This window comes from Mus pahari, chromosome 4 (assembly GCF_900095145.1).
Source record: "Mus pahari chromosome 4, PAHARI_EIJ_v1.1, whole genome shotgun sequence".
Taxonomy (NCBI): Eukaryota; Metazoa; Chordata; class Mammalia; order Rodentia; family Muridae; genus Mus; species Mus pahari.
In genome coordinates, this window is record NC_034593.1 from 83683832 (window position 1) to 83692323 (window position 8492).

Here is an 8492-nt window from a genome sequence, read left to right on the forward strand (position 1 = left end):
TCCTTCCTGGCTCCCAGCCCCACTCTTCTTCCCTGTTTTTGCCTATGCCAAGAGTATGTTAGGTAGACCTGACCAAGTAGGTGTAACACTCAAGCATTAACTCATGGGACAGGCTACAAATCACAGAAAATATGAAACACTGCCCTTCCCCAGTCCTACATAATGTCCACCAAAACCCCTCGGCCATCTCCAGTGACCTCTGACCTCTAACTCACTGGCTGAACTTTGCTGGCAAAGGCTTCAGATTATTCTCCTTATGCAGCAAAGGCAGTCGTACAAATGGCTTGCACCAGGTACTCGTTACTTTTTTCTTATTTTCTTTTTTCCTTGTCTTTTTACCTTTTTTCTTTTCCTGGCCCCCAGCAAGGTCTTGTTATTTTTGCTTAAGCTTGTCTCGAACTCGCTATGTAGCCCAGGCTGGCCTTGAACTCTTCACCTTCCTCCTGCCCCACATCCCCACCCACAAGTGCTGGAACAAGTGACTAACAGACATGTGCTACCATACTCAACCTGTTCACCTGCTTTTGTTTTTGTGATCTCTTGGAACTCTGGATTTGATGCCCTGTTATACTGGACAACCAAGGGAACAAGACAGACATAAGTGTGAGCTTAGAAAAGTTATTATCTGCTCTTCTGGAAGTCAAAGAATTGATACCTGCCAAGAATGGCTTGGACATCAGCCTGCCTGCATCAGAAGCATCAGCCTGCATCAGAAGCAGAGCAAGATGAGCTATGGAGAGTCTTTCTTGATCTGCAGGTCGGGACCCTTTGGGGTTGTTGAACCTTTGCACAAGGTTTGCCCAAGACCATCAGAAAACAAAAGTAATTTACACTACAATTCATAATAGTAGAAAAATTGCAGTCATGAAGTAGCAAAAAAAAAATAATAATTGTATGGTGGTGAAAGGAGTTTGGGGAGGGGGGTATCACCACAACATAAGGAACTGAATCAGAGTCACATCATTAGGAAAGTTACAAACCACTGGTCTATGAGTTTAGATCTCACCTAGCACTCACTGCCTTCGGTCCTCTCACTAGCCTGCTCCATGTGTGCCTTACACATGTTGGCCAGCATCCCAGATGAGGCCATCCACCTGCTGTGAGCCACATAATATACCTGAGGAATGGCCTCCCAGTTAGGCCTGGGCGATTGGGTATACAGCTATTTCTAAGAAACACAGTTCTTCTGTTCCTTCTGTGTGTAAGCTCTTTACTATACCAGCAACCACTTTCCAGACTTCTTGACATCATCATGGCCTGGCAATGGACCTGCTTCCAACCCCAAAGGGACATCTTCCTGTCTCGATTTTGTAAGGTTCTATGTTTTTCATATGTCACAGAAGTCAATAAATTACAAACAGAATGAGTCATAAATGAGAATTCAGAGTGTACAGATTTGAAGAGGTGGAAAGGCAACCAATTCAGCCCACCACTAATGGGACCCCAGTACTGTGACAGGGTCGTGGGGAATGCAAGGACGGGGACACTGAAGTCTCTGACCTCAGAGAACTCATCGTCTATTTCAGAGGTGAGAATTACACGCAGGAAACTGGGCCGAAGATCCACAGGAGACAGAAGCTGAGGCTTGACCATCCTATTCTACCAGCGGCTCATGACCTAGAGAAGGCTACCCCAGCTTACAGCCAGTGAAGCCGGTCTTGTGGAGGACAGAGCTTGTAGGAGACAGAGAGGAGTTGAGATAACTCTTTCTTTCACAGAGCTCGGATTCTGGTGAGGTTGATATGGGCAGTCATCTGCAGGATTCAAAAGAGAAACCAGCGGGAGGGTAAGAATAGATTTCGGATGGAGTAGGCTTAGAAATGTCTGAGAGAAAAGACAACTCAGATGTACTTCCAATGAGCAGAATCTGCATAGATAAATGTAGACAAAATAAGGTCCAAGAGGAAGAAGCAGTGTGAAAAAAAATATAAAGACAGCCAAGTTGGGTGTAGTTCTTCATACCTACAATCCCAGCACTTGGGAGTCTGCGGAGAAAAATTGTGAATTCAAGTCCCTCCAGTATAGGACAATTAGAGTCTATCTCAAGAGAAAGAAAACAAGAAAGAAGAAAAGGAAGGACAGAAGGAAGGAAAGGAAGGAAGAAAAGAAAGGGAAAAACAAAAAGTAAGAAAACTGAAAAGATCTGCTTTCAATGAAGGCCTTAAAAATAGTGTGTTAAGAGTTTTGTACTAGGCCAGGCGTGGTGATGCATGCCTTTAATCCCAGCACTCGGGAGGCAGAGGCAGGCGGATTTCTGAGTTCGAGGCCAGCCTGGTCTACAGAGTGAGTTCCAGGACAGCCAGGGCTACACAGAGAAACCCTGTCTCGAAAAACNAAAAAAAAAAAAAAAAAAGAGTTCTGTACTTTACAAGTTGGGCGTGGTGGCCCACACCTTTAGTCCTACCCAGGGAGGCAGAGGTAGGTGAATCTCTGGCAAGGCCAGCCTGGTCTATATCTACACAGAGAAACCCTGTCTCGAAAAACCAAAGAAATAATAATAATGACAACAACAAGAATGTTGTGCTTTACTTTTTATAAAATACTAATTCCTTTTATTTTTACAGAAAATAGCAATCCTGGGGCAATGGAGAGTCAGGGACACAAAAGTGGGTGACTATTATCAAAATATATTGTTTGCATGTATGAAACTCTCAAAGAATTAATTAAAGTATATTTTAAATCAAATTAAAGTTTAAAAGAACCCTTCTTGAGAAGAGAAAATTAATCTGGTAATATAAAAAGTAAATTAAAGGGAAGACACAGACAGCAAGATTCCCTAGATATCTGTATAATAGTAGTTCTCACAAACAACAGTGAAAACCTGTGTGAGTACGGGGAGCAGAGAAGACTGAGGTCTACAGAGGGTCAGCAGGCAGAGGGACCAAGGGACCACAGATTTGCACAGTTGTTAATTCAACCCCTTCCCTCAATTTACACATGAGGACATGGAACCATGATTCATTAGTGTCTTTCCCAAGATCACAATGAAGCTGAGTCAGTGCCTTGAGGGATCTTTCCGTTTTCAAGCTCTCTGGAGTACTAGGGTGATGAGCCAGGACAGGTTGCAGGGAAAAGAGACTATCGAGCTAATCTACAGTCAGCAGCAAATGGGACAGCATAGACTTCTGCACATCACATGGCCCAAGTTCATTTGAATAGGGCTGACAGTGGAGGAGCACTGAAAACACTCATCAAGTGAAGCCCTAATAACACCCAGACTGCACTGGAAACTTCACAGATTACAAAGCATAGTGACCCCTACCCGTTTCCCTCCACTCCATCTTTACCTGGGGATATATGCATGCCTTTGATCAACAAATCTTTATCAGGTGCCTATTACCACAGGTGCTTTGGTAGCTGCTGAGTTAGTATATACGTTGTGCAAGACCCTGGGAGGCGCAGAACAACAGAGGTTAACTCCATACCCCTGACCTTTGTTTGCTCTGCCTCTCAGCAGCTCAATCAGGCAGGCTTTGCCATATGATTCCCAAGCCAGGGCATCCCTTCCCATCTGGAAACAACTCAAAACAGGCCTTTACTCAAATAGCAAAAGAATTCCCACATGACCCAGCAACTTTACTCCCAGATAGAGAAATGTAACAAAAAAGAACCACAAAAAAAAAAAAAAGCCTAATTGTTCTTAGCACCATTATTCATAAGAATCCAAAAGCCTAGCCACCCCAAATGCCTATCAAAAGATGAACGGATAAACAAAATGTGGTTCATTCATATACTAAAAGTATTGACCTGGATATAGAAATGAATTACTAATATATGCTACAAAACAAATAAACATTGAAAATGTTATGCTCAGTGAGAAAAGGTACACTGTTCTATGATTCCATTTACTTGAAAGGATCAGAACAGACAAATCCAGAGAGACCCAAAGTTTAGTGCCTCACGAGGAGAGAGAAGAAGGAGAGATGAGTAGTGGTGGTCACAGGACTTCTTTTAGGGTACAAAAAATGCTTTAAAATTGGGGGCTAGAGTGATCACTGCTCTTGTAAAGGACCAGAACTCAGCTCCAAGCGCCCATGTTAAGTGGCTCACAACTCCAACTCCAAAAGACCCAACATCCTCTGCTGGTCTGCAGAAGGACCTGCTCTCATGTATGCATACTCACATATATGTAATTTCAAATCAAAGTCTTTGTAAAAGTATCCTCAAACTAAATAACCATAACAATCTGATAATAATGATAATGTATAGTATTAAAGTGTTGAGTTGTACACTTTCAGTGATAAATTGTCTCTCTCTCTCTCTCTCTCTCTCTCTCTCTCTCTCTCTCTCTCTCTCTCCCGTTCATTATGCAACTAAAGCTGATCTCAAACTCCCAGAATTCTTTTTACCCCAGCCTTCCAAGTGCTGGGATTATAGGCATGAATCACCATTATAAACTTCAAGTAAGACCATTAGTAACTAGGCTAAACAAAATGACACAGGACTGTATTTCTGGGTCTTAGGAGAAAAAAATCCAGAGAATCATTGCTAATTCAAGGCGCTCCTGGTCTGTATAGGAAGTTCCAAGCCAGTTTGTTTAATAAGGAGGACCTATCTCTAGGATCCACATGAACATGAGAATAACCACGAGTTTAAGGCCGTCCTTCTTACACAGAGCATGCCCTCATAGCCTGAGCTACACAGTCAATAACAGCAAAACGAATGAACAAACAAACAAACAAACAAAACACCTCAGAAACCTGCTTGGAAAGACCCAAATGTTGCTATATTAAAGACATCCATTTGGGTCTGTAGCATTATTAGTCATAATTTAGGAATTTAAAATCCCATGGGTCAAGTTCAGCAACAGCTTCAGATACTTTCTAGCCCTTTTCAATTATTGGATGTGATAGAGCCTCTTAGAATAGAATCCAGTAATATAAGAGGTACAGATACATGCTGGGCATAAAGATTCCAGCTCTAAAAACACTTCTACCCTAGAACCCCCAGGCTGCCTCCCTTTGGCTCAGAGCATACTTTCTGACAAGGCTAAAATATTGCTGAGGCCAGTGGTACCTTAAAAACCCACTGCCTTCTACATATGCTATTTAGGGAAATGGCCTATAATTAGCAAGAAGGCAGTTCACTGAAAAGAAAGACTTAAAATGGCAATTTATTTATGCAGATGATAATGGGTGACCTTTGGATATCATGAAATCTCAAAAGAGTTTTGTGTCTATTAATTAGCCCTTCTCCTTTCTGGAGGGCACTCATTTGCTCCATCTGTAGTTTTATGTTCCTGCCAAATGCCAAAGACCTAGCAAGAGTGAAATCTGGCATCACACAGGAGCCTTCTCTTCTAATCCAAACAGCCATCTTTGGGATTCAGTGAGCTTCATCTCACTCACTAAAGAGGCATCCAAAATCTCATCAGAAGAAGGAAGTCTGAGAGTTGTGTGAGAATCACCTCTGGTGATTTAACCTGAATCTACCTCGAAAATCCATTAACTCAAACTTACGTCAGTGAGACTGACCAAGCACATCTTAACCCCAAGGTAAATAAATATCAAAGGCTTCTATAGGATCAAGAATTACACAGAGAAATAACGAGATGGCCTATCCACTTGAACACTTGCCACCTGACAGTGCAATCCTATGACCTGAGTTCAGTCTCCAGAACCCATGTGAGGAAAGGTGCCATAAAGTTGTTCTGACTCCACATGCATGTGTGCACAATAATATTTATAATCTAATAATATATAGTAATTATAATAGCTGGGCAGTGGTAGTGCATGCCTTTAATCCCAGCATTTGGAAGGCCGAGGCAGACAGATTTCTGAGTTTGAGGCCAGCCTGGTCTGCAGAGTGAGTTCCAGGACAGGCAGGGCTACACAGAGAAACCCTGTCTCAAAAAACAAACAAGGGCTGGTGAGATGGCTCAGCGGGTAAGAGCATCCGACTGCTCTTCCGAAGGTCTGGAGTTCAAATCCCAGCAACCACATGGTGGCTCACAACCATCTGTAACAAGATCTGACTCCCTCTTCTGAAGTGTCTGAAGACAGCTACAGTGTACTTACATATAATAAATAAATCTTTAAAAAAATTATAATAATCATTATTGTTATTGTGTGCATGTGTATATGTGTCTGTGCACACATGTATAACATAGTGTGTTTGCAGCAGCATGCATGTGGAGGTCAAAGACAACTTATGGCAACTTCCTTCTCCTTCCACCTTCATACAGGTCCTGGAAATAGAACTCAGGTCATCAGGTTAATAATGATGATTAATAATAATAATAATAAATTATAAACAATGTTATAATATACTTATATAATAAAATTCATTATTATAGTATTCTTATATATTAATAATTATTACATTATTAATTCCCCTTTTTAATTTTTCAAAAGACTACTTAATGGGCAACTAGGAATTTTACCTCATTTCACACTATTCTCCAACACTGTCAATTGTAAAAGCAAAAGGGTACATTTTTCTATGTAGATTTCTATGTATAATCATCTGTCTTGACTCTCTAAAGAGAATTCATGTGCTTTCAGTGTCAAGACTATGCCCAAGCACTGGAGAAACACTAAAATTAAATAATGGATGTTGGGTTAGCTAAGGAATTTCTGTTTCCATGCTAGATTTCTTCACGGGGTGTTGTTGTTGTTAATTTTTTTTTTCATTTTTGTGTCAGTGGGAAACTATTTCCTTGAGGAATGGGAAGCAAAATAGGTCTGTGAATAAGGGCTTAGGAATGAAGAAGACAAGAGTTCAGACTTCAGTTAAGAAAGCTTCAAGTAAGCCGGGCGTGGTGGCGTACGCCTTTAATCCCAGCACTCGGGAGGCAGAGGCAGGCAGATATCTGAGTTCGAGGCCAGCCTGGTCTACAAAGTGAGTTCCAGGACAGCCAGGGCTACACAGAGAAACCCTGTCTTGAAAAAAACAAAACAAAAAAACAAAACAAAACAAAAAAAAGAAGCTGCCTGGGGCGGGTGAGATGGCTCAGTGGGCACCCAACTGCTCTTCCGAAGGTCCGGAGTTCAAATCCCAGCAACCACATGGTGGCTCATAACCATCCGTAACAGGATCTGACTCCCTCTTCTGGAGTGTCTGAAGACAGGTACAGTGTAATTACATATAATAAATAAATAAATAAATAAATAAATCTTAAAAAAAAAAAGAAAGAAAGAAAAGAAAGCTTCAAGTAGCACAGGGTCGAACACATTCATTTTCCTTGTCTGACCCTTGTTTTCCTCAGTTCCCTTGTTTAGAAAATGAAGATAAATACCCCCTCCTCCGTGGTTTGTTCTGGCAGCTCAGCAGAGTAACATATGTAAAAAGTTTAACTGAGGTTAGTGCAGGAGACCTTCATAGAAGCTTGCTTCAAAGCCTACCTTTGAGCACCAAAATATACTGAGAACCAATAAGCAGTAATGGTGTAGGTCTTCATACAATTCATTGATGCTAAGAAGGGGGCTGAGCAGTCATAACTACTACCTCCATTTTCCATAGAGGAACAATGAGACTTCATCAAATTATGAATAAAGCAAAATTAGCTTTACATGACAGTTCCTGCTAGACATGAGATGGAAATCACAGAATCTTAGAATATTGATTGCTTCCAAAAGAAAGTTTCCACCTTAATCCAAATACCCATCAGTCCGATATTACCCAATCTCAGGAAGACGCTTACGCTGGCCTCAAACCTGCGCTCTCCTGTCCTAGCCTCCCTAGTGCTAACGTTATAGGCATGCAGATGGAATTGTTTCTAACTCTCAAACCTTCCCTTCTTCCGATGTATCATCTTACTTCCCACTGTTTGCGCCTGCATGAATGTTCTGTGGACCACATGCATGCCTGGTGCACAAATGGGGTAAAAGGGGAATCGGATACCCTGGAACTGTTGGAACTGTCATAACAGATAGTTGTGAGCTATCATACCGGTGTGGGGAACTCTGTGGGAACATCAAGTGCTCTTCATTGCTCTGAGTCATCTCTCTAGCACTAAAGTCCTGTAAAGTGGAACCTGGGAGACTTTTTGACACAAGCGTGAGAGACTGACTTTGGATACTCAGCATCCAGGAGAAACATCCACAGCAGCATGTGCCTATAATCTCAGTGCTGGGGAGGCGGAGACAGAGCAAATCCCTGGGGCTTGCTGGTTGGCAAGTCTAGCAAAAATGGTGAGTTCATCAGATGTAGTGGTGCACAGCTTTAACCACAGCACTCAAGAGGCAGAAATTGGCTGTTCTCTGTACGTTCGAGGCCAGCCTGATCTACCTGGTGAATTCCAGGACTTCCAGGGCTATGTAAACAGACCCTGTTTGAAAAGCAAACAACAACAAACAACATTGTGAGCTCTGGTTCAGTGAGATATCCTATCTTAAAAAGTAAGGTGGAGGGCAACTGGAGAAGACACTGAACATTAAGCTCTGACCTATAAGCACACCTGGTCACACACAGGCCCCCACACAGAGACATACCCACTCCTGGTCACACACAGGCCCCCACACAGAGACATACCCACTCCTGGTCACACACAG